This window comes from Somniosus microcephalus, chromosome 13 (assembly GCF_052327205.1).
Source record: "Somniosus microcephalus isolate GS21.2 chromosome 13, FLI_Smic_1.0, whole genome shotgun sequence".
NCBI classification, from domain to species: Eukaryota; Metazoa; Chordata; class Chondrichthyes; order Squaliformes; family Somniosidae; genus Somniosus; species Somniosus microcephalus.
The window spans coordinates 170,959,735-170,987,296 of NC_140999.1; the positions used below are offsets into that span (position 1 = coordinate 170,959,735).

Consider the following 27,562-nt stretch of genomic DNA (forward strand, 5'->3'; position numbering starts at 1 on the left):
AAAATGCTTTTTAGCATGGTCCGAAAAGACTCTCTGCTAAATTACCTCTGTCTCTGCGTCATTACATCTGTTGCAATGCTGGATTACAGCCTTAATACCTCATCCATATCAAAGCCATTCAGTGAAATGAATGGTTTATAGATCTCAAAAATGAGGTAGAAAAAGCATTAAATTAGGAGTCATCATAATTAAAGCTTAAACCATTGATCTGTCCAGATCTCTGCATCATTTCATAACACCTTATTTGGATGGATTGTAACAAAAGAAGCAGCTCTTGCGTGCCTGATAAACCCTCCACATATTGTACCAGGCCTGATAAACCCCCCCATATATTGTACCAGGCCTGATAAACCGTCCACATATTGTACAAGGCCTGATAAAACCTCCACATATTGTACCAGGCCTGATAAACTGTCCACATATTGTACAAGGCCTGATAAACCCTCCATATATTGTACAAGGCCTGATAAATTGTACCAGGCCTGATATACCCTCCACATATTGTACCAGGCCTGATAAACCCTCCACATATTGTACCAGGCCTGATAAACCACCCACATATTGTACCAGGCCTGATAAAACCTCCACATATTGTACCAGGCCTGATAAACTGTCCACATATTGTACAAGGCCTGATAAACCCTCCATATATTGTACCAGGCCTGATAAACCGTCCACATATTGTACCAGGCCTGATAGACCCTCCACATATTGTACCAGGCCTGATAAATTGTCCACATATTGTACCAGGCCTGATAAAACATCCACATATTGTACCAGGCCTGATAAAACATCCACATATTGTACCAGGCCTGATAAACTGTCCACATATTGTACCAGGCCTGATAAACCCTCCATATATTGTACAAGGCCTGATAAACCATCCACATATTGTACCAGGCCTGATAAACCCTCCACATATTGCACCAGGCCTGATAAAACCTCCACATATTGTGCCGAGCCTGATAAGCCTGTCACGTAGTGTGTCGGGCTGGTTATATCCTCCAGGTACTGCACCAGGTTTGTGTGCTGGGCTTGATAAGCCCTGTACGTACTGTGCCGAGCCTGATTAACCCTCCACATGTTCTGCTTGGCTTGACAAATCTCTCTTTGTATTATACATGGCCTGATGAACCCCTCCTTATATTAATCTAATCTATTTACCTCTTCAGGCCCTGAAAAGCACTCTTCACAAACATCTCTTTCATAGTATAAACATCACAAACCTCCGCAACACTGTCTCAGTGATACCATTTAATTTGCTGATACTTATGTAAAAATGAAATGTAATCAACTGGGAAGCATTTTAAATACCTCAAAATAAATCATGTTTATGGAGATATTCCTGTGGAACACCGAAGCCATTGTTTTCGGTCCCCACCACAAATTTCGTTCCCTAGCCACTGATTCTATCCCTCTCCCTAACATCTGCCTGAGGCTGAACCACACTGTTTGCAACCTTGGTGTCATATTTGACCCTAAAATGAGCTTCCGACCACATATCCGCGGAATAACTAAGACCGCATATTTCTACCACCGTAACATTGCCTGTCTCCGCCCTTGCCTCAGCTCGTTCGCTGCTGAAACCCACATCCATGCCTTTGTTACCTCTAGACTTGACTATTCCAACGCACTCCTGGCTGGCCTCCCACATTCTACCCTACGTAAACTTGAGGCCATCCGAAACTCGACTGCCCATGTCCTAACTCGCACCAAGTCCCATTCACCCATCACCCCTGTGCTTGCTGACCTACATTGGCTCCCGGTTAAGCAACACCTCAATTTCAAAATTCTCATCCTTGTTTTCAAATCCCTCCATGGCCTCGCCCCTCCCTATCTCTGTAATCTCCTTCAGCCCCACAGCCCCCCGCCCCCCCGAGATATCTGCGCTCCTTTAACTCTGCCCTCTTGAGCATCCCTGACTATAACCGCTCAACCATAGGTTGCCATGCCTTTTGTTGCCTAGGCCCTAAGCTCTGGAATTCCCTCCCTAAACCTCTCCGCCTCCCTACCTCTCTCCTTTAAGAAGCTCTTTAAAACCTACCTGTTTGACCAAGCTTTTAGGTCATCTGCCCTAATTTTTCCTTATGTGGCTCGATGTCAAATTTTTTGTCTTATAATACTCCTGTGAAGCGCCTTGGGATGATTTACTATGTTAAAGGTGCTATATAAATACAAGTTGTTGCTGTTGTTGTGGAAAGCAAAAAAATTCCCTTTAGCAAGCTCTTCTTAATAAACCCTAACTGTGTGAAAAATGAGCAAGTATTTCTTCTAAATCAACGTAGCCATTAATAGCGTGCCTATTAACTGGTGTATAGTATATCCATCTTAATGCAGTTAAAAAGAAGCAATTAATTGATGTTCACAATAGATTTTGCTTATTTATGTATAGTAGGTTAGATTCACTATTTATCCAACTTCTTCCAAAAGGCACTGATAATTTGAGTTTATCTGCTATGAGCAAATATACCACCTACATAATCTTTTCTTACAGTCTGAATGATTACATCAAATGAAATTATCTGACCAGACATGCTTCCTTATTTGATTAAAGTATTTTCCTGCAGTTGATCAGTTGATTATTTGATCATTTGAATTATTTGCAAGGTTTAGTCTTAGTTTGTCATAATATTAACCCTTCGAAGAATATAGCAGCTTTTCTGCACCAACATGAAAATTAATACTTTCATTCAGAGCACAGTACGAATGACACTATGGCTAGAAATGCACTATGGCTCCCAGTATTTCCCCAAGAGAAATGTAATACGATGCCTAACATTGCTCTAATTCAGCATTAAAAATTACACAACATAATTTCTTGCAGATTATATAAAGCAACTTGTACTTTGATGTTACAAAGGTCGTTTGATACTTTGAGGGTTCACTGAGATTATTGTTGTTGAATACGGGAAGGTTTTTTTTGCCAGAAGTTAAGCCAGAAGCCAAGAAACAGCCAAATGAGCCAACGTCAAAATCCATGAGAGATACGTCAGACACTGATGTTAGGCACATGAACTGACAACCACATCAAAAGAAGTGATTAACAGTTACAACTGAGATTCAACTTTGTAGTTGCAGAAACAGAGAATTATTACCTGCATATCAACTGCATTTATTCTTGTAACCTGCAGAAAGCAAATAAGCAAAACTGAAAAGAGCAGGGTTCAGTCTAACAAGGTGTTTGTATTTTAGAATAACTTAAGTATCAGATAACCAACAAATACTAATGGAATTAATCTACGTAAAGTCTTCCCTACTTTTTCAGAAATAATAAGTAACATCTTTGTACAGGTGAGGTGCAAAATTGAGTAGAACCATCCTGCTCAGAAAAGTTTAATTAATCTATTTGGATAAAGAAAATAATTGCACATGTATAGCATCTTATCACTTCCTGAGGATGTCACAAAGTTCTTTACAACTAGTGGATTACTTTTGAAACACAGTCACTTATTACGTAGGTAACCATGGCAGCAAGCTTGCATTCATCATGATGCCCCAAACATCATATGAAAGAAGGACCGCATATTCTGTTTTAAGTGAGGAATGTAGGCCAGGACATCAGGAGCACTCCCTTCTCCTCGTTGAATAGTGCCATGAGATCTTCCAAATCTACCTCCGTAGATAGGGGGTGATTTTGCCAATGGGGGCACATTGGAGGTGGGTCTGCTGCTTGTCGTGTTTTAGTCCCGCCTCCATCGACCTGTGGCAAACCCACGCTATTTTCCCCTGATTGACCTTGTTAAGCCCACCCAGTGGGCTTAGCGGGCCAATTAAGGGGAAGCCGGTTACAGAGAACGTCAGCTTGACAGATGAATTGTCATCGTTTGACAGCTCTGTGAAACTGTCAAACACTGACATTCTCTGTTGTTTGATGAGTCCTTGTATTCAAGACTCATCAAATCTATCTGCTGAGCAGACATTAGATGGTTGTTGCATCGGAGAATGCAGCAGCCATCGGTCATCTCTGCCGGTGAGATGCAAGACTCTCCGCATCCCCAACGATTGAAGCCTGCAGGAAGAAACAAAGATAAGTAAATATTTTCTATCACTTTCCACTCACCTCACATACTTACCTCTCCACACTTGCACCCATCACTCACCTCCACAGCGCACTTTTGGACCCCTCCGACCCCCATAGACCCACTGCTCACCTCGGTGACCCTGGCGGGGTTTCCCCGACGTCGGGAAGCCCACGCCTCTGTTGGAAAAATAGGGATAATCCTCTTAACTGCCTGTTAACTACCTGTTAACAGGCAGTGAAGTGGCTGTAATCCCCTTCCCACCTCCAGGAGACGGGACCCGACGCGGGTCGGCTACCCGCCACCTGGGAAGATGGCATGGAGGCGAGTTGGGGGGGGGGATGGGCACCTGCCCCCAGATTCTGCCATTTTCCCGGCAGTCCCGCCTCCAAACCCGCCTCCCCGGGGCTGGCAAGATCGCGCCCGTAGACTCCGTTTAACGTCTCATTCAAAAGACAGCACCTCTAATAATGCAGCACTTACCGAGTACTGAACTGAAATATCAGAAATACTGAACTGAAATATCAGAAATGTGCTCAAGTCCTGGAGTAGAGCTGGAACCCACAACCTACTAACTCAGAGAGAATGTCACCAACTGAACTAAACTGATACTTATAAAAGCCATGCTGTTCATGAAAATGCTGTTAAACTGCTAGGAACTCATTTGCTGATCAGACACACAGGGCTGGATTTTGATACTGGAGGCATGTAGGAGGCAGGACTACAACTTTCGGGGTTGTAGTCCTGCCTCCATCGAGTTGTGGCCAACCCACTCGATTTTCACTTGATTAACCTTGTTGAGCCTGCCCAGCGGGCTCAGCAGGCCAATTAAGGGCCACCCGGCAACAGGTGACATCACAGATTGACATTTCATCTGTCAAGAGATTTTGACAGATGAAATATCAGCGTTTGACAGCTCTTTGACAATCTCTACTCCAAGTTAATTCCTTCCTCTCTGGCTGATTTAGAGATCTCTCCAGAACAGAAAGCTGAACGCTGCAACTTTTGACAGCTCTCGGCCATTCTGCTTTCTGTGCCGGTGAGATGAGGGACTCCCGAGACCTGAAGGAAGGAAGGCTGTAAAGGGAAGTAAGTGTAAGTAAAACTTCTTTAAACTCTTTACACACACCAAACACACTTACCTCTGCACTCATGCACCCATCACTTACCTGAACACCAGACATCTCGAACCCTCCAAGTCCTTCAGCCCGACGGCCCGCCTCGCTAACTTGGCGTGGTTTGGAGCCGTCGGGAATCCCACACTTCAACAATGAAAATAGGGATTAGGCTAAAAACTGCCTGTTAACTACCTGTTAACAGGCAGTTAATTGGCACTAATCCCCTTCCCGCCTCGGGGAGGCGGGTCCCAGTACAGGTCGGGTATCCACCTCCTTTGAAACTGGCATGGAGGCGGGTTGGGGGCGGGATGGGTTCGTGCCCCCCGATTTCGAGATTTTAACCCCCTCCAATTCCGCCTCCACGGCCCAATGAAAATGCTGCCCACAATCTCCGTGGAGTGCCAGTTCATTAAACTTCATGTGAACATTTCTTTTAAATATGTACAGTTGAATTGTTTGATGAAAACTCAGTCGTTTTTACATTCGTTTTTTAAGCAAAAGTTCTCTAAGTGGAACTTCAGCATATTTTACAGATAAGGTTCTAATGCCATTCATACAACATATCAGCATGAAACACCTGCAGTATCAATGACGCAAGCCAATAGAAAATGCATGCTAATTTTTCTACAGATGCAAAAGAAATTGATTATTTTTCCTGGAATCCTTCCAATTTCGAACCTTGTTTAAGAGATTTTACTTTTCAATTAAATTTTGCTGCCAGTTGTAAATTGTACTTTTAAGATAGATGCTGCCACATTAAAATGACAATTAGCCCCACTGGCACCAACATGCTCAATAAAATGGCTACCATGTCATTCAAAATGACCATCTGTCCTGCTGTTCTAATCAGTCCTGTACTGTCTGCTGATGCTAGCCAACTATTTAGACCCATCTGTCAACTAGCTTGTTGTGCACCAATGAGAATTCAAATAAGTACATATGCATGTCAGGATTGAATTAGCAGAAAGCAAATCTGTCAATTGCCTCCAAAAAGTATAAATGCTTAACAAGAGTCCTAATGTGCAAAGTATTAAATCCTTGTATTTATGGGTTTCATGTTGATTTAAGGATGGATACATCTTGTAGATTTAATGAAAATTACCAGTTTTTTTGTATATTTTCATGAGCTTTTGCCAACAGCAGCAGCAATAATTTACTTGGCTCTGAATGAGTTTAAATTGCACTCAATAATACCAATTTCTTCCCTTATTCTGCGCATGTGTTTATCCTCATTAACTGAGACACTTTGTAATTGCCAATTTCTAGTGCATTCTATTTGGACCTCTCAGGTAACACCCATCGGGTCCAATTTAAAATGCTTGGTTATAGTACAAAGCTGTGTTCGTACCATGTAATGTTAGGGCTGGCAACTCTGGGCGTATTCCTGGAGGTTCCATCACATGACTTCCTGCTTACAATGGCCCCGCCCCCACGCTCCCACCTTTGGTCGCCCAGCACGTCCATCCTCACGGCGCACTGCCTTCCCACATCGATTGGAAAGCGAATAGACTCTTGTTACCCAATTGGATGATTCTTGACTCAGATAGTTTTTCCCCCCTCCTTCTCCAATACTTTTAGAACTAATAAGCAAAGTGTTCAAAGAAAATGGAAAAAAAAACACATGCTTGTTCTCCCTGGTTGCTCACAGCAGTGTCCTGGAGATTAATTTCAATCCCTGGAGACTCCAGACGAGGGGCAGATGTGCAGTTAAACTCAAATATCCAAAGGTTGCTATCTGAGTTGCGCAGCTCCGCCATTAGCTTTGCAAAAGCGGCATCTCGCTGTCTGCCTCATCATTAAAATGCATTGAATGGCGTGAAGTTGCTGTAATTGCACGGTAGATACGAACTAAAGTCGCCACAAAAGGTTAAGCCTTGTCCATTCCAGTCTAAGTACCCTTTTAACGACATGGTAAGTGTTAATTACTGCCAAACAACCTCGCTGGCACTGAAAATTAACAATTGCAAATGTGGAGTCTCATTCTTTCAGGTTTTAATTGTTGGAGATTTAAAAACTGTAAAATTTTACATTTACATTTTTTTTCAACTTTTCCTTTCTGTCTCTTTTCTTCTCTCTTAATCCAATCTTTCGTTCCCTACTTTTATTTCTCTTTCTGTACCTGATTTGACATTGAATTCGCCCACTCTTGTCCTTGTGTTGTTAATTTCACAATCCTTCAATCTGGTTGGTTAAGGAGATGCACAGTTGCTTGCCCTGTTCACTCAGGTCCCAGATGCCCGGTTTCCCTCACTGTGACGTAGCTCTCACTTTCAACTTGACACGCATAAAATTTAAAAACCTAAACGAACAAGAGCAAATCTAACTAACGGCTGACGCCATTAGATGCCCTGCCACAGCAAATTATGGCCCAATGTACTTTCCTACACAGGTGCATTTCCAACAGCAATTGCTGGGCCATTATCAGAGCCAGTGGAGCTGACTAATTCTTCCCCTCCCAAGTCTGGGGAAATTGAAGCCAACTAGAAATTTCTCAGCTCTTCCTTTCCATTCTAGCTGAGATGAACTAAATCAGCACAGTCTGGGGAACAAATCTGGACCTTTTTATGGCCCATATGCCTTAATGCCATGTTACGTGCTGCATTTATTCACAACCATGAGGGAAGAGGTGCCACAAACACCTTATATTGTCATATTTGTTACAAATGAGTTTGTACAATTTACAGCATGGATTTGGTGAGAAAACAAGGTCACGGTATCTCCAAATTACCATTTTAGTTTTTATTCCATTGGAAACATGAATAGTTCTGGTCTCCGGCGGGACCAAGCGACAATTATCATATTTGACTTATTTTAAACAAAAAAGCACATTAAGCAGCAGTTAATATATTTAAATAAAGCAGCACAAAAAATATTTTAAAAAACTATTTATCACTTCAGTGAAAAGGAAAAATCACATTATGCTAATGCTAATAGTTAATATAAAATTGATCTCAGCATGATTCATATTGACTGCACTTCCTATTATTTAAGCTGTGGCCATTACTGGACTTTTTCAAGCAATTCTCTCAAACTCGGCAGGCAATAAAATCGTGGAATAATAAATTTTGTCTTAATGACACATGCTTTAAAATGAAATGTTGCAAAAGCCCAATGTAAATTTACAAATAATCTGCTTTATGTAGTTCAGCAAAAACATAGAATAAAATATCACAATTGAGCAGCATCCACTAAGTATACTATATTTGCCATCACAATAGTTGACTTATGAGAATATTCAAACTGATTTATGTTTTCAGATGATGTCGCCAAGGGGCAACATGTAGATGAAAAATAGGAGGGTTCCAAGGATAGATCCTTGGGGGACACCAGAGGTAACGATGCGGGAGCGGGAAGAAAAGCCATTGCAGGTGATTCTCTGGCTACGATTAGATAGATAAGAATGGAACCAGGCCCACCCAGTCGGACGACGGTGGAGAGGCATTGGAGAAGGATGGAGTGGTCAGCCACGTCAAAGGCTGCAGACAAGTTAAGAAGGATGATAGCTTACCTTTGTCACAATCACAAAGATGTCATTTGTGGCTTTGATGAGTGCTGTTTCGGTACTGTGGCAAGGGCGGAAACCTGATTGGAGGGATTCAAACCTGGAGTTGCGGGAAAGATGGGCCTGGATTTGAGAGGCAACAACACGTTCAAGGACTTTGTAGAGGAAAGGGAGGTTGGAGATGAGGTGGTAGTTTGCAATGACGGAGGGGTCAAGGGTTGGTTTTTTGAGTCGGGTGATGACGGCAGATTTGAGGGAAAGGGGGACAGTACCTGAGGAGAGAGAACGATTAACAATGTCAACTAACATGGGAGCCAGAAAAGGAAGTTGGGTGGTCAGCAATTTGGTGAGAATAGGGTCGAGGGAGCAGGAAGTGGGTCTTATGGACAAGATGAGCATGGAGAGGTCATGAGGGGAGACTGGAGAGAAACTGGAGAAAGATGTGAATTCAGGGCTAGGGCAGTAGGGAACCTTAGAGGAAGTTTGGCACAGTGGGCTAGGGGAAGGAAGGGAAGTGGCAGAGGCAGCTGAATGGATGGTCTCAGTCTTAGAGACAAAGAAGTCCATGAGCTCCTCACATTTGTTGTCGGAGGTGAGGGTGGAGGAGACAAGGGAGAGGGGTTTAAGAAGATGGTTAACAGTAGAGAATAGGAGCCGGGGTTTATATTTGCATTCCAGAATGATTCTGGAATAGTGAGCAATTTTGGCAGACAAGAACAGGACCCTATAATGCTTTATGTGGTCCAGCCCGATCTAACAGTAAATGGCTTAACCTGTTGTCCGCCATATCCATTCGAGTCTGCGTCCCTTGGACTTAAGGGAGCAAAGATGAGGGCCGTACCAGAGGGAATGGCCAGGGTGAGAGAGAGAGTAATTGTTTAATAGGGACTAGGGCATCAAAGGTGGTGGTGAGGTTGTGGTTGAGCAGATCGGTAGCTGCAGAAATATCATGGTGAATGGACAGCCAAAGGCTGGACTGTTGATATTCCATAAGTGCAGTTGGGAGAGAGTTTTTTCCAGGGGCGGACACAGAAGGAAGTAGGGTTGTGGGGGTGGGAGAGGTGGGTGGAAGGGGGGATGTGGGTGGAGAGCGATACGAGGAAGTGGTCAGAGATGGCCTTATCTGTGATTGGCACGTTGGGAGTAGCGAGGCCACGAGAGATGGCAAGGTTGAGGGGCTGGGCCAAAGCCTGTGCAAATTAGGCACAGGCTGCCCCACTGCTCAATTGGAATGCCTTGCACCAGAAAAACGGGCGCAACGGGTACCAATTTCTACCCCTATGAGTTCAAATCCTCCCAAACCAAGTTGTGAAATTGAATTCAATAAACCTCTTAAAGCAGCTGAACCTGAACCCCTTTCCTTCCTTCAGAGACAGTCCCATTGGGGCACCTAGAAACATGTATACTTTGATTTCAGCATATTTCCCATTTCTTCCTTTTGCTATGTACTGTCTATGTAATTCTTGACTTGGTGAAGTACTGTTTTTGATCCTTTATGATTTATTGTAGGAAGGATTACCTCAAAACATTTTTTTTTGTAAACATTCTGTTGGTTTTCCCTGAAGCATAGAAAACAAATAACCTAATTTGTCTTTTATTGGCCAATGTTCAATCAATCGTACAATTAAAATGTCACACTTGGTGTGTGCAGCCTATGAAGCAGAAGACAAATTTATGGTAATTTGGCAAGAAGCCATTCGACAAAAAAATGGCTGAATCACTTGCTGCTACAAATTAGCTGATTTGTGTCAGGTTGTTTTGCTTTTTGGTTAGACCCCCTTGTGGGTTTGGCATAGGACGCTCTGACCCACAGCAAGCGACAAATTTCAGAAGACCCTTTCCTTGGCCTGATGCTGCTCCAGCGTCTCGGGAGAAAGATTAGCAACAATGTAGAAATATCACATCAACAGCTAGCACGTAGCACAGCTACCTGTAGAACAATATGAATCAAATTGCATGGAAAACGTTTGCAACTGTGACATTCCACTCAGTCTTTTGTTTAACATTGTATTTTAATAAACAACACATTGACACCAGCCAATTGTGGGATGAAAAATAAAATTGTTAAGACTAATTATAGAATAACTGCAAGCATATACATATCCTAATTGCTGATATATAAATAATCAGACCTTCACGGAAAACTCATTCTTTTTTTTAAATATAAGAACAAAATTCTCATTATATCAAGCTTTGACTTTTCTGTTGATAAACAGTTATTTCCTCATCAGGATTCCTAGCCCTGCGCATTCTAATAACCTGAGAGAATGCCAACAGTGCAGAGTCACATTCTGCTGCTGCAGATGGCTAAAGCTTGTTTCCATGGGAACAGTCTTAGGACCTGCAGATAGCAACAGTAGCAAACTCCTTAATGCATGTTGTTCTTTCTCACACCTTGCTGGGCAACGTGACAAGAAACTCAAACAATTGTTAAATATATCTGTGTCAAGAAGTATATCAGATTAGACTGAAGTTTATAAGGATAAAATGAGCATTGATAAGAATGCCAGCTATTATTTTATTTCACATAGATCACAAGTCACAGATTACCTATCATACACTGAAACGCTTAAATGATTTTTTTTTAAATCACCAGTGCAGCCTGACTCAAATGTACAAAAGAAATACTTACTAGAACTATTCAAATGACCATTGCTTTCTTCGGAAAAATTAGCTCTTTATTACTTGAATAATACCTGCACTGTCAAAGGGATGAAAAATTGACTATTTTACAGTAGAAGCGGAATAAGGGAAGTTTGTATGACTTAGTTTGGGAGTTAGGTCCATCGATGTTCAGTGGAAACATTAATTTAACAAAAAGCAGGTGCAAAATGAGACTGCTAACATTAATTTTGATGAGTGCATCTTTTCTTGGGTTACCCCTGCCTGCCCCCCCCCCTCCCCTCCCCACCGGTTTTCCTTTCCTATAGGTAAGAGCTCATGGGTACCAGATGCTCTCCGGTACCTCAGCCAAGTAACCATTATTCCTGACAATGGGCTTCTGATGTAAGGTCATCGACCTGAAACGTTAACTCTCTTTCTCTCTCCACAGATGCTGCCTGACCTGCTGAGTGTTTCCAGCATTTTCTGTTTGTATTTCAGCTTTTTTTCTTAAAGGTTAAATTTTGTTCCATGCAAAATTATCTCCTGCGCTTAATATTCAGCACACAAAATATAATCTGTTTAAAGTCACAATCCAGCATGAAACAGGAATACATTTCAAAAATGGAGTGGAATTCTCTACCACAGAAGGCTGTGGAGGCCAAGTCACTGAATATATTTAAGAAGGAGATAGATAGATTTCTAGACACAAAAGGCATCAAGGGGTATGGGGAGAGAGCGGGAATATGGTATTAAGATAGAGGATCAGCCATGATCATATTGAATGGCGGAGCAGGCTTGAAGGGCCAAATGACCTACTCCTGCTCCTATTTTTCTATGTTTCTGTGTTTCCAGCATTTGCAGTATTTTGTTTCTGTGAACCATTATTCATGTGTACGATAGCAAAATACTACGGATACTGGAAATTTGAAAGAACAACAGAAAATGCTGGAAAAACTCAGCAGGCCAGGCAACATCTGTGGAGAGAGAAATAGTTCAATGTTTCTGGTCGAAACCCTTCTACAGAACTGAGAGAAAAGGCAGGAAATGAAACAAAAGGCAGTTTGGGGGCTGGGAAATGGGGGAGGGGATGAAAGAAGAGACATAAAGAGAGCGTAAGCAGATGATTTGATCCCATCCTCATCCAGCGTCCAAAACACTTTCAGCACAGTTTGTTACATAGTCAGGATTGGGAAACCTGACAGATGTTCCCTTCATAGAGCCAGGGTCAATTGTAGGACCCCAACCGCTGTCTCAGCTGGGATAAAATAACTCCGGGAATCGGGGATCAAACCTAGAACCTTCCTAGTCTGCATGGTTCAGCTGTTCACGGTATAAACTTGCTTGTGCCATTGCGGGGAGCTAGTTACATCCATCGATTTTCAGTGAAAACATTAATTTGACAAAAGGCAGGTGCAAAATGAGACTGCTAACATTAATTTTGATGCGTGCATCTCTTTTTAATTAAGATACTGGCAATGTATAAACCTCATGATGAATATGCATTTGTAACTAGTTTTACAAGATTAAAAGCATCAAAATTTGATTTGGCTCACACCATGATTAAACTCACTAATAGTATTGTTTAGTTCAGTGGTAAATATCACTGGTGTTTTTGGAGATTCTTTCAAAGCTGGAGTTGAACCCTGATGAATGCACAAGTAGTTTGCCAAGAAGTGTTACTCTTGGGTTAGAGTGCTGGTAGTTTTCTGGATTTCTGCATGTTGTAGATTTTTAAAACATCATTTTGATAATCAGTAACTCAATCAAGAATTTTTTTTAATGCTTTGTACAAAAGTGACTCCATTTTTGAAAGGTACTCCTGTTTCACGCTGGATTGTGACTTTAAACAGATTATATTTTGAGTGCTGAATATTAAGCACAGGAGATAATTTTGCATGGAACAAGATTTAACCTTTAAGAAAAAAAGAGCTTGCATCTATAAAGCACCTTGTCAAAAGCTCAAGAGGTCCCAAAGTACTTCCCAATCAATGAATTACTTTTGAAGTGCAGTCACCACAGGCAAAAACGGCAGCTAATTGCACGCAGCAAACGCTCACAAACAGCAAATGAAATGAACGCCCACATATGTTTTTATGGTGATGTTGGTTGAGATAGCATGTTGACCAGCACACCAGGAAAATTTCCCAGCGCTTCTTTGAAAAGTAACATGGAATCTTTTACACATACTTGAACAGACAAGGCTTTGCTTTAACATCTCATTCCATAGACAACACCTCTGACAATTCAGAAGTTCCTCAGTACTGCACTCAGTGTCATCCTAGATTTTATGCTCAAGTTCACCCCATGACCTTATGACTTGAGGTGAGGATACTACTACCGATTGAGCCTCCAGATTTAAGTGTTACTCGTCGATCCAGGATTCTAAACTTCACCTTTATACACATAGGACCAAAATGTTTTTCATTAGGAATTAATGGGAAATGGTCTAATTCAACCAGCCAAATTAAGTCTGAGTGCTTTTCCATGGAGCATGGCTGTTCTCTGAGTGGTTAGCTGAAGAGTGCACAGAGCTGGAAGTGAGTGTGCAGCTCAATATGTTGATGAGGGAATAGTGTGAGTACAGCAGGGTACCGAAAGAGAGGATGGGAGGAGAGAATATAAAAAGAAATCAAGTCAACAATTCTACTTGTATCAGACGTTTGTTTATCTAATAAATGTGGTAGCATTTGTTTGATTATAATTCAAAGCATCCCAGCACACTGTAGAATCTCAAATCTGCAAAGGGCACTATAAGCATTGTGTTCTTTTCAAACAACATTGTATGGATTGGATGGTAAACAATGGTCCCTCTATTTTCTTTCCCTGCGCAGGCCCTTTAAATTTGCTGCGTGGCATCTCCTCCAGAGGCAGGAACTGGTGAGCGGCCTGCTAAGGACCTTGCAATTGGTGCGCAGCCGCGCACCTTATGGGGAACATTGATGGTAAGGATAATTTGTTATATACTAGCAGAACTGTAGCATTGCTCATAGTGAATCGGAGGATGCAAGGTTTTGTAACAATGGGGCATCATCACTAAAGTGTGTCGCGGAAAGTGTTACAAGAAATAAATGTGACATTTAGCGGATGTGCATGCTATATATCACCTTCAATATACTATATAGAAATAGATATATACGGTGGCGCCTTGGTACTCGAAATATTGGTGTTGCAAATCTCTGATTATAGCTCATTTTAACTGTGGCACCAGCTGAAACTCCATTATTAGTAGCAAAGGATCTCAAACCTGAATAAGGTGTCATCTTCATAACAACAAATACTTATCCCACTCGTTTGCAATAATGAGGGTTGATTGTATTGAGTTTAGTAAATTTAATGAACTTGTAAGCTGAAACCCTAATGATCACATTTTAGTAATTAACAGTAATTAAGCCATTTTCTGTTTGACATCTTTAGAGTAAATTGAACTGCAAAGGTCATCCAGAAAAGAACAGCTGCTCCTCATCAGACAAGAATGTAGCTTCTTCAGTTCAAAAAGCGGCCTTATTATTTAAAATCTCTACCTAAGGGGCAGCATTTTATGAGCTTCTAACATTTTTTAGTGTTCAGGATAGTCAGAAATCGTTAGAGATATTTAGTTCAGCAATATTCTGGCTTCTTTATATAGAGCAAAATGTCACATAAAATTCTCTTTGCTCTCCATTCATTTAATGTACCTCACTTGCAAGGCCATTGACAGCATGAGATCAGTTTTGGAAAAATAATAACTGTGAAGAAACAAATGAGTATGTTCTGGGTATACTCTCTTTCTGAGGTACTCGTTAGTGCATTTGTGGTTTATAAATGGCACGATGGAATAGCAATGCTACATTTACGTAGAATATATATATTTGTGATAACCATATTCTTTTGGGATAACTAGTGCAAAATTTGAACTATATTCCTGATGTAGCTGAGTATTTTGACACTATAGTATCTACAGGATGTTTGTTGAGGTTCTGATGGACTGGATAGTGAGTAAACCTAATGCAACACAAAGGAAGTATAAAGCTACTGTGTGGCCCTGACGTGGATCCCTATTATGCAATGAGCAATTGCTTAAAAAGGTCACCGAATTAAAAGAAAACTCCAGGGATCAATCTAAATTAAAATAATTATTTTGTTCATGGCTTGCATTATTTTTGGTAAGTTTTTAATTTTAATTTTAATTTTTTTTAAGAGGATATATTGCGTACTCACTTTCCCATTCCCGCCTCACTATGTCAAGGGTGCCTCCCTGTCTGAGATATCAGGCGGCCTGCCCCAGCCTCTGGCCTATGCCACCTTTCACACAGCCGCTAGGAGCAGCTTAGTGACGGCTTTCATTCTGATTTTTCTCTTCCTCTCTATGGGAGGCTCCAAACAGAGCCTGAGGCTTGCAACTTCCGTGCTTTCACTTGATTTGCATGACTGCAAGCTAATTTTAAAATGCACAATAAAACAGGGGAGAAAAATATAACATTTGCTTTCCAAGGAGCGCACGCAATGTGCTTATGCTATGTTGGCAATAGAAATAACAGATACAGCTGCTTTAAGGGGGTTTGTTGCCACAAGTATAGATTTACTATTTAGTAAATTGCTAAAACCATACAAAATCTGGTGTGAGTATAAGTATCCTGCTGATGTAACAATTTTATCAAGGCATTTGAGGCACACTTTAACAGTGTACCTTATGTGTGAAATACAAATGGGAGATGCCCAATAAATGGTCAAAATCAGTCTGACAATTCAGTCCATTAAATCACTGCAGTTCTATAATATAGTTTTGAAGTGAACAAGAGACTTTTAAGTCTGTATTATAGGTACAGCAAAGGATGTTTTCACTCAGATAACATGACTCTTAAGTAAGTACATGACTGCGAAACATAGCACTGATTTTTTACAAGTTTCTAAACACTTATGAGGGGTATCCAGGAGAGTACAACATTGAATGCACTACAATTCATACAGCAATTTATCTACAAAAATGCTGCATTATGTTTTTAGTAATAGGAGAGTATGCAGCCATAGAATATGATATTTAGACTGTCTAGACTAGGAATATGAATGTTGACAGACATATAATTAAAATATTAGTTTTTTCAATAGAGCAAATAGAGGTGCCATCTACAGAACTATATTCTTAAATTAATATTTTAATTGCACATTTTATACAACATATAGAAGCCAAGCAGCCACAGAACTGATCCTGTCTGCTTGTGCACATCAGTGCTGCTCCTGTCACAGTGTGTGAGGTCAGTAGGAGGATACCTCATTAGCATGGGCCTCTGTGTGCATCTTTAGTGCCTATATGTCTCATGCTAATGGAAACTTAGCCTTCGCCCACCTCGGGAGGGGGCAGGGCGAGGGGGGACACTGGGGGTTGCCCAGCCCGCTTCTTATCCAGGATAATATTTCCTGGGCTGGGCCAGACCCCACTAGTGGGGCCTACATTTGCCAGTAAGCCTCCATTCACTTAGTATAGTGGCCTCCACAGAAACGCCAGGTCCCCCTTTCAGCCTCAGAAGCAGGACATCCTGGCTTAGGAATTCCCTGTCCTTGTCAGGGGTGGATGAAAACATAGAAGATAGGAGCAGGAGTAGGCCATTCGGCCCCTCGAGCCTGCTCCGCCATTTAATGAGATCATGGCTGATCATCCAAATTCAGTACCCAGTCCCTGCTTTCTCCCCATATCCCTTGAACCCTTTAGCCTTAAGAAATATATCTTACTCCTTCTTGAATATATTTAATGAATTGGCCTCAACTGCCTTTTGTGGTAGAGAATTCCACAGGTTCACCACTCTCTGGGTGAAGAAATTCCTCCTCATCTCAGTCCTAAATGGCTTACCCCTTATCCTTAGAGTGTGACCCCTGGTTCTGGACTCCCCCGCCATCGGGAACATCCTTCCTGCATCTAGTTTGTCTAGTCCTGTTAGAATTTTATAAGTTTCAATGAGATCCCCTCTCATTCTTCTAAACTCCAGCGAATAAAAGCCCAATCGACCCAATCTCTCCTCATACGTCATTCCTGCCATCCCAGGTATCAGTCTGGTGAATCTTCGCTGCACTCCCTCCATGGCAAGAACATCCTTCCTCAGATAAGGCGACAAAAACTGCACACAATACTCAAGGTGTGGTCTCACCAAGGCCCTGTACAACTACAGCAAGACATCCTTGCTCCTGTACTCGAATCCTGTCGCTACGAAGGCCAACATACCATTTGCCTTCTTAACCGCCTGCTGCACTTACATGCTTCCCTTCAGTGACTGGTGCACAAGGACACCCAGGTCTCGTTGCACTTCCCCTTCTCCCAATCTATTGCCGTTCAGATAATAATCTGCCTTCCTGTTTTTGCCACCAAAGTGGATAACCTCACATTTATCCACATTATACTGTATCTGCCATGCATCTGCCCAATCACCCAACCTGTCCAAATCATACTGGAGTTTCTCGGCATCCTCCTCACAGCACACACGCCCATCCAGCTTTGTGTCATCTGCAAACTTGGAGATATTACATCTAGTTCCCTCGTCTAGATCATGAATATATATTGTGAATAGCTGGGGTCCTAGCACCGATCCCTGCAGTACCCCACTAGTCACTGCCTGCCACTCGAAAAAAGACCTGTTTATTCCAACTCTTTGCTTTCTGTCTGCCTACCAGTTCTCTATCCAAGTCAGTACCTTACCCCCAATCCCATGTGCTTTAACTTTACACGCTAATCTCTTATGTGGAACCTTATCGAAAACCTTCTGAAAGTCCAAATACACCACATCCACTGGTTCTCCCTATCTATTCCACCAGTTGCATCCTCAAAAAATTCCAGTAGATTAGTCAAGCATGATTTACCTTTTTTAAATCCATGTTGACTTTGTCCGATCCTGTCATTGTTTTCCAAGTGCTCTGCTATTCCATCTTTTATAATGGACTCTGGCATTTTCCCCACTACCGATGTCAGGCTTACCAGTCTATAATTCCCCGTTTTCTCTCTACCACCTTTTTTGAATAGTGGGGTTACATTAGCTACGCTCCAATCCATGGGAACTGTTCCAAAGTCTATAGAATTTTGGAAGATGACCAGCAATGCATCTACTGTTTCTAGGGCCACTTCCTTAAGTACCCTAGGATGTAGATTATCAGGCCCTGGGGATTTATCGGCCTTCAATCCCATCAATTTCCCTAACACCATTTCCCTACAAATACTGATTTCATTCAGTTCCTCCCTCTCATTAGATCCTATGTTCCCCGACATCTCTGGGAGGTTATTTGTGTCCTCCTTTGTGAAGTCAGAACCAAAGTATGTATTTAATTGGTCTGCCATTTCTTTTTTCCCCATTATAAATTCCCCTGATTCTGACTGCAAGGGACCTATGCTTGACTTCACCAATCTTTTTCTCTTCACATATTCTGTAAAAGCTTTTATAGTCACTTTTTATGTTCCCTGCAAGCTTACTCTCATACTCTATTTTCCCCCTCTTAATTAATCCCTTTGTCCTCCTTTGCTGAATCGTAAACTGTTCCCAATCTTCAGGTTTGCTGCTTTTTCTGGTCAATTTATATGTCCTCTCCTTGGATCTTATGCTATCCCTAATTTCGCTTGTTAGCCACGGTTGAGTCACCTTCTTTGTTTTATTTTTATGCCAAACAGGGATGAACAAATTCTGTAGTTCATCCATGTGATCTTTAAATGTTTGCCATTGCCTATCCACTGTCAACCCTTTAAGTAACATTCCCCAATCCATCCTAGCCAACTCGCGCCTCAGACCATCATAGTTTCCTTTATTTAAATTCAGGACCCTAGTCTCTGAGTCAACTACGTCACTCTCCATCTTAATGAAGAATTCGATCATATTATGATTGCTCCGCACCAAGGGGCCTCGCACAACAAGATTGCTAATTAATCCTTTCTCATTACATAATACCCAGTCTAAGATGGCCTGATCTCTAGTTGGTTCCTCGACATATTGGTCCAGGAAGCCATCCTGTATACACTCCAGGAATTCCTCCTCCACAGTATTGTTACTAATTTGGTTAGCCCAATCTATATGTAGATTAAAATCACCCATGATAACTGCTGTGCCCTTATTGCATGTGTCTCTAATTTCCTGTTTAATGCCATCCCCAACCTCAGCATTACTGTTTGGGGGTCTGTATACAGGTGTACCTATTTACAAAGCAACCAGAAACCTCCCAGAAATGGCAGAAACTGGGTCTCCAGCAGAACCCCCGAGGACCTTTGGGGTCGCAGAAATTAACAAGTATCTAATAACTGTGTTTTTTAATTTTTTTAATCTATACATGTAATTGCAAAAGGCTCCATTTATAATTTGATGAATACACTTCTACCAAAAATGTTTAAGCTTCTGAAAATATAACTTTCACTCCTTGGGGCCAATTTCCCTCTGCTTAACGACCCATGTTCGCCAGGTTCTGGGGCATAAGGCAGAGGGAATTGGGCCCAGAATGTTGAGTCTCCACTCCTTTTGCATTTGTTGAGCGTCCCTGGCCTGCCTAGGAAGCTCCTGTCTGAAACATGATGAGGGAATAGTGATGTAATGCCTCCTGCAACATTTTATAGAGATTTCATTCAGCGTCCTGCAGAAAAGAAAAGCACCCATGAAAACTGTGCGTTCGAGTTTGCCAGCCAGGCGCTTCAGATAGAATGATTTGTGAAGGGCCTGCCTCCTGTCACTTCAGGAAATGTATTGTCTTACCTTCTAGGGTACTACAGAGCCCCACTGTGAGGCTGGAGGCCTTTTGTGTGTTATTTCTGACTGGTACCAGAGAGCCAACAACCTGCTGGGAATAATATGTGCTTGTAGGTCTTTTAAACCTGCAGTAGTGCTCAACTTCCTTCCTCTGATCTGGGGCGAGCGGTATTCCAGCCCAGTGCTCACCCAGCCTATCCAAATAAACTGAATGTAAAAGTAAGCTGGCTTCAGTTATACTCAAGTTGGGTAGGTTTCAAATGGGTACTGCCTCACCTTAAGCCTGGGTGAGTGGCAGGAGGAAAATTGGCCCCGTAATGTGCTGCGATTTTTACCTTTTTGGCCAAGAAGGGACTTCTGGTTGCTATTATGTTACTGATGTAAGGCCAAGTCGTCCAGGATGTTGATTAGAAGGTGTTGTCTTTCAGATGAGACATTAAACCGAGGTCCTGTCTGCCCTCTCAGGTAAAATAAATCCCACAACTCTATTTTGAAGAAGAGCTGGGGAGTTCTGGCCAATATTTATCCCAACATCACTAAAATCAAATTACCTGGTCATTATTTCATTGCTGTTTGTGGGGGCTTGCTGTGCACAATTTGGCTGCCATGTTTCCTACATTATAACAGTGACTACACTTCAAAAGTACTTCATTGGCTGTAAAGCACTTTGGGGCATCCTGAGGTTGTGAAAGGCGCTATATAAATGCAACTCTTTCTTTTTGCCTGCACCAAAGGAAAGGGGGATTCATAATTCAGGTCATAGTTTTGAGTGGGCAGGGTGAGATGTCAGCCTTTGTCTCTATCTCTCTCTGGAGAAGTCAGTCACTTGGTAGGAGCAGTGAGAGACACAGAAAAGTTTCACAGTCTAAGCAGTCAGATATGATCACAATTAGCCTATAAAATAAGGTTAGCTCAGGTCAGGGACTGCAAATGTGAGTGAGCTTAGCCCATTATCGGGCGGGGTTGTGTATCTTATTATTTTGACGTTACAAGGAGCAGTAGAAATCAGATGTATTTCACTCGAGGAATACAATCTGTTCATTCATATATTTCATGTGAAATAAATTAATTTGTTGGATCACGCTGGGCTTTGTTTCACAAAAGTACTTTTCAGTCTGATTTCTGAAAGGATTGGAAAATGCACGTGGTGGTGTGTCTAAGGTTACAGCATCCAGTGCACACAGATTCCTCGATCATGCTATTATTCACTAGCTATTGTGCAATAAACATACTCTCCAGATGGTAGAGGATATGAGGTCCACTTACAGGAGTAACTGGTGACAGTGAGCTCTTGAGCATATCTACTGTAGAACCATAAGTATGCTACATCCCCCATAACTTTGTAAATTGTGAATTGCCATACGATATGTCAGCTGGTTCAGCCAGCTTTTTTAGCTGATTGAAAACCCAGGTGTTCAGAAGATTAAAATTCTTTAATAATGACTTCCTATATTCTGTATATAATTACTTCCATTTTTTTCCATCAAAATAACAGTTAAAATAGATTTCTGGAAAAAAGAAACTAAAAGATTTTAGCTATGATATTCCTGGCAACAAAAAGCACAAGCAGAAAGTATTGAGAGCTTGAGATTCCTATAAAAAGGAACCCGCGTACAGTATTCTTCTCTAATGTCCAGAATGAAGTCTGTGACGGGCTTTACAGCTAGGAGAGAAATTTGAGACTACAGCTGGTACCAAGTGAACTGTAACTAAGGTCTGGTGAAATAGCATGTTTCTGAATTCAATTATAGTTTGGGTTACTAATGGTACTTTAAATGGTGCAATGTTCTTTTAATTTGACACAAGAATTAATTTGTTTCTGAAATTATAATACGGTCAAATTTCATTACTAATCCTGTAACTACAAATATTAGTTACAACAAACCATTCCTGTGGTTCTTCATTGCAACCCACAGAGCTCCATTTGAAGCTTCATTGTAATTCATACAGGCCCTCGTACCTTGGAATCATAGGATCTTACAGCACAGAAGAAGGCCATTCAGCCCGTCATGTCTGTGCCGGCTCTTTGAAAGAGCTGTCCAATTTAGTCCCATACCCCAGCTTTATCCCCACAACCCTGTTCTCTTCAAGTACATGCCCAATTGCCTTTTGTAAGTTTCTATGGAATATGCTTCCACCACTCTTTTTCAGGTAGTGCATTCCAGATCCTAACAACCCCCTGTGTGAAAACAATTCTCCTCATTGCCCCTCTAGTTCTTTTGATTATTATTTTTAATCTGTGACCTTTGGTTACCGAGCCACTTGCCAGAGGAAAGAATTTCTCCCTACTTGCTCTGTCAAAACCCCTCATAATTTTGAATACCTCTATTAGGTCTCCCCTTAACCTTCTTTGCTCTAAGGAGACCAACCCCAGCTTCTCCAATCTATCCACATAACTGAAGTCCCTCATCCCTAGTATCATCCTCGTAAGCCTCCTCTGTACCCTCTCCAAGGCCTTGGCATCCTAAAGTGTGGTGCTGAGGCCTAACTAATGATTTGTAAAGGTTTAGCATGACTTCCTTGTTTTTGTATTCAATGCACCTATTTACAAAGCCAAGTATCCCATACGCTTTCTTAACTGCCTCATCAAATTGCCCTGCCACCTTCAAGGATTTGTGCACCTCCAGGTCCCTCTGCTCTTGCACCCCCCTCAAAATAGTGCCATTTAGATTATACTGCCTCTCCATGTTGTTTCTCCCAAAGTGCATCATTTCACACTTATCTGCATTAAATTGCATCTGCCATGTGTCTAACCATTTTATCAGTCTGTCTATGTCCTCCTGAAGTCTGCTGCTATCCTGCTCACTATTTACTATGTTGCCAAGTTTTGTATCATCTGCAAACTTCAAAATTGTACCCCTTATACCCAAGTCCAGGACATTTATATATCTATAATAAAACAAGAAAAGCAATGGTCCTAATATTGACCCCTGGGGGATCCCACTGCATACATCTCTCCAGTCAGAAAAACATCCATTCACCACTACTCTCTGCCTCCTATCCTTTAGCCAATTATATACCCAAGTTACCACTGTCCCTTTAATACCATGTGCTTCTATTTTCCGGATTAGTCTATTATGTGGTACTTTGTCAAATGTCTTTTGAACGTCCATATATACGACATCTCTCATCAAACCTCTGTGTTATTTCATCAAAGAACTCAATCAGGTTAGTCACACACAAATTGCCTTTAACAAATCCACGCTGGCTGTCCCTTATTAACCCATGCTTCTCCCAAGTGAAAATCAATTTTGTCTTTGACAATGGTCTCTAGTAGTTATCCCACCATTGACGTTGGACTGACTGGACTGTAGTTACCAGGTTTATCCCTCTACCCTTTTTAGAACCTTAATAAAGTTAAATATCTGCTATGAGCTGGTATCAGGACCAATAGATTTGTAGTAACAAGATTTGACTGTACTTCATTTCCAAGGTTCAATGTGCATAGAATAGCAACATAGAACTTGCTTAACTTCTCCAAAAGCACAATACTCTAACTTTATTTCTGATCAAGGTGAACTATACAAAGCAAATAGTTGGTTTGGTGTTTTTTAATTGTTATTTGCAATTCTCCCATGGCATTGCTCATCATGATTCAGTGGTATAGTGTTGTAAGGAGGGGTTGCGAGGGTTTCTTAATGGGGGATGGGTGCACATCTTCACTGAAAGTATTTAGAAAGAGGTTTGTATTTCTACAGGTAGAGAAATTAGTGTTTTTAATTTGTTCCTGGAAAAAATATATAGTAGGTGCCATCAGACAGGCCAGAGATGATTGGCAAGAGATAGATACACCAGTTCTGGACCTGCTCTACCAGTTTCACCACAAGAAAGGTCATTTGTGTCAGAGTGGATGTGTCCAAGGGAGGAGAATCCCAGGCTAAATATTTTCTTGCAAGTACACCAAGTAAGAAGGCATACTGGCCTGCTGGTTAGTGGAAGTCGCATCCTCCTGGGGGACCAACCTAGGTGGTGACCTAAACCCTCAAAGAAATTTGTTTTGAGAAGAAGAATATCCAGTTATTAAACTTACTGATTCAAAACAAAAAGTAAACTGGTAGGTTTAGTAACAGAAATTTCTGGATCCCAGCCAGAAGATGATGAGTTTGATTCTCAAAGTTTTCTAATACTTCAAGCTTTCCTTGGTTGGGTAAGTTTTGTCATTTCTTCTCAGGACAATTGGACAGCATGTCACCAGAAGCAGAATGATCCATCTCAGGGGAGCAGAACCAGCTACAGACACATTCTCTGTATTTCAATCACATTTCTTGCTGTCCAACTGTGGAGTAGCTTTGACTGTTACAATAGAGAGGTTGGTGGTCTAAACTGTCCCTGTGTCAATTTGGCTCAGATGACAGCATTCTAACCTTAGAGTCAAAAGGTTGTAGGTTCAAGCCCCAGAAGGAAATTGAAAAAAACTTCACTTAAATGGCTCTTCTGTACCCTGTCTTCTTCTCACTGGGCTAGAAATTCATTATAGCCCAGGAATGGGCAGTATCTTTAGAAAAGTTTGAGAATTAGCATCAGGCGCTAATGCTTTAGACTGCACACAAAATTAATTCTCACTGCTCAAAGAAATGATTGGAGCGCTAATTCAAGTCTTAAAGGCCTAGATCAGTGGTGTTACACATAAAGGGTGGACCAATATCGGGTGCAGTCCAATCGCAACTCATCATTACCACAGGCTTTTCCCAGTACTTAAAGGGGAGGTTCATTGATACTGCAGCACCTCATTCTTTGCATTGCTGGCTGTGCAGCTGCTTCAGCAAGGAGAAGCACAACAAGGAGAAGGAGCCTGAGGACTGAAGCAGCTGTGCTCATGGCAGATCCAACTCAGTCGGATGGTCAGGGTGATTGAATTCTTCAACAGATACCACATACCACCATCTGTACCACAAGCTTCACACACTGCGCAAAGCACCAGACCCCCAGCACTCACCCACCAACAATCTCTACCTACCAACACTCACACCCACATCTCACACCTTGCACACAATGACAGCTATTCAACTATTGCAGGCACAAGGGTCATTAGTTATTAGAATGAATGTGATATGTGTGATATGTTTATGCATAAATTTATTAATGGAGTTTGCAATATTTTGTGGTCTCATTTCACCTTTGCACCCAGGAGAACGCTGTGAAATGGCATGACACGGGGATGGTATGATGAGCATGTAGTGAGCAAAAGGGATCAGGGGTTTAAGTCATCCTGGTGTGAGGCTGGAGGTCTGTTTGGAGGAGGTGGCAGTGTTCTGTGACCACCACCTTGGTGATGCAGAGGCATCTAATACACTGCTCGTCGCTTAATTGAAGGTTGGGGAAGTGCTGTCGGAAAACCCTCGGAGGGTAAGGCCTCCTGGTGTGAGTCCTGATGTCTCTCCTCATCCCTCTGCGCACATTTTCCTGTATTTCTCATTGCCTACGCTCCCTCCGCTGGAGGGTGAGGTGGCACCAGTACAGCCCCCATTAATGTTGCCAAGTGTAGCAGTTTGAATCTTTGAACAATAAACGTGGCTGCTTTGTAGTTGCCAGAAGACTGCTGATACAAAGGAAGCTTGAAATTACTCATAGGACCTGTTCTACTGGGTGAAACTGACAACAAACCATTGAAACTAACCTGCCCTGGCAGCTGGGAGTGATTAATGCTGAGGCCTTTAAATAACGTCACTGGAGCCGGCTTCCTGGAGCTGCACGCCAGCTCTCCCTGTCGCAGTCTGGTCAAGGCGCTAAGGTAAGTGGCAACAATGAATTTTCCAGATTAGGCAGCCAGTGAGCGTTCCATACTCTCTGACATCACGATTTGCCTGGCGTTGATGTCCCTGGCGGCACCTCGTACCAGCGACGCAACGGGGGTGGGGGGGCATATTTGTGTAGGACCTATATTATGCCCCAAAAAATATAATCCCACAAGCAAAAATGCCATAAATATAATTTGGAGCTTGCTAAATCAATGAGTTGTTTTGAATAGTAACACAGATTAAAAAATGAAAGTGCAGACAAAGTAGTAGATGCAGGCAGGTAGTGCAGGGGTCCCCTGTGGACATCCCCCTCTCAAACAGATATACCACTTTGAATACTGTTGAGGGGGATGGCTTTTCAGAGGAAGGCAGCAGCAGCCAACTACCTGGCACCAGGGGTGGCTCTGCTGCACAGGATGGGAGGAAAAAGAGGGGTAGAGCTATAGTAATAGGGGATTCTATTGTAAGGGGAATAGATAGGCGTTTCTGTGGCTGCAAATGAGACTCCAGGATGGTGTGTTGCCTCCCTGGTGCAAGGGTCAAGGATGTCTCCGAGCGGCTGCAGAACATTTTGGAAGGGGAGGGTGAACAGCCAGTTGTCGTGGTCCATATAGGTACCAACGATATAGGTAAAAAACGGGATGAGGTCCGAAAAGCTGAATATAGGGAGTTAGGAGGTAAATTAAAAAATAGGACCTCAAAGATAGTAATCTCAGGATTGCTACCAGTGCCACATGCTAGTCAGAGTAGAAATAGAAGGATATTTCAGATGAATACGTGGCTAGAGGAATGGTGGAAGGGGGAGGGATTCAAATTCCTGGGACATTGGAACCAGTTCTGGGGGAGGTGGGACCAGTACAAACTGGATGGTTTGCACCTGGGCAGGGCCGGGACCGATGTCTTCAGGGGAGTGTTTGCTAGTGCTCTGGGGGAGGGTTTAAACTAAAATGGCAGGGGATTGGGAACCTGAGCAGGGAGACAGAGGAAAGGGAAACAAGGATAAAAGCAAAAGATAGGAAGGAGAAAAACAAAAGTGGTAGTCAGAGAAATCAATGGTTTAAATCAAACATGGCCACAGTAAATAATAATTCTAATAGGTCTAAGAGCGTTAAAAAAACAAGCCTGAAGGCTTTGTGTCTTAATGCGAGGAGCATTCGTAATAAGGTGGATGAATTAGCTGTGCAAATAGAGGTAAACGAATATGATTTGATTGGGATTACGGAGACATGGCTCCAGGGTGGCCAAGACTGGGAACTCAACATCCAGGGGTATTCAATATTCAGGAAAGATAGGCAAAAAGGAAAGGGAGGTGGGGTAGCATTGCTGGTTAAAGAAGGGATTAACACAATTGTAAGGAAGGATATTAGCTCTGATGATGTGGAATCTGTATGGGTAGAACTGAGAAATACAAAGGGGCAGAAAACATTAGTGGGAGTGGTATATAGACCTCCAAACAGTAATGCAGAGGTTGGGGGTGGCATTAAAAGGGAAATTAGAGAAGTGTGCAATAAGGGCATAGCAGTCATCATGGGTGACTTTAATCTACATATAGATTGGGCTAACCAAATTAGTAACAATACTGTGGAGGAGGAATTCCTGGAGTGTTTACGGGATGGTTTCCTGGACTAATATGTCGAGGAACCAACCAGAGATCAGGCCATCTTAGACTGGGTATTATGTAATGAGAAAGGATTAATTAGCAATCTTGTTGTACGAGGCCCCTTGGGTCGGAGCGATCATAATATGATAGAATTCTTCATTAAGATGGAGAATGAAGTAGTTGACTCAGAGACTAGGGTCCTCAATTTAAATAAAGGAAACTACGATGGTCTGAGGCGCGAGTTGGGTAGGATTGATTGGGGAATGTCACTCAAAGGGTTGACGGTGGATAGGCAAT

The 27,562-nt window shown here is 42.1% G+C and overlaps 1 protein-coding gene across 6 annotated transcripts in view; it reads left to right on the top strand.

The window, feature by feature from the left end:
• The window catches only part of dlgap4b (discs, large (Drosophila) homolog-associated protein 4b), a 733,594-nt gene that overhangs the window by 275,599 nt on the left and 430,433 nt on the right, over nucleotides 1-27,562 (top strand). For all 6 annotated transcript variants that reach the window (XM_086005582.1, XM_086005577.1, XM_086005576.1 and 3 more), the window contains one exon: nucleotides 14,075-14,185. The gene's annotated coding sequence lies outside the window, so the exon portion shown is untranslated. The remainder of the gene's footprint in view (nucleotides 1-14,074; nucleotides 14,186-27,562) is intronic.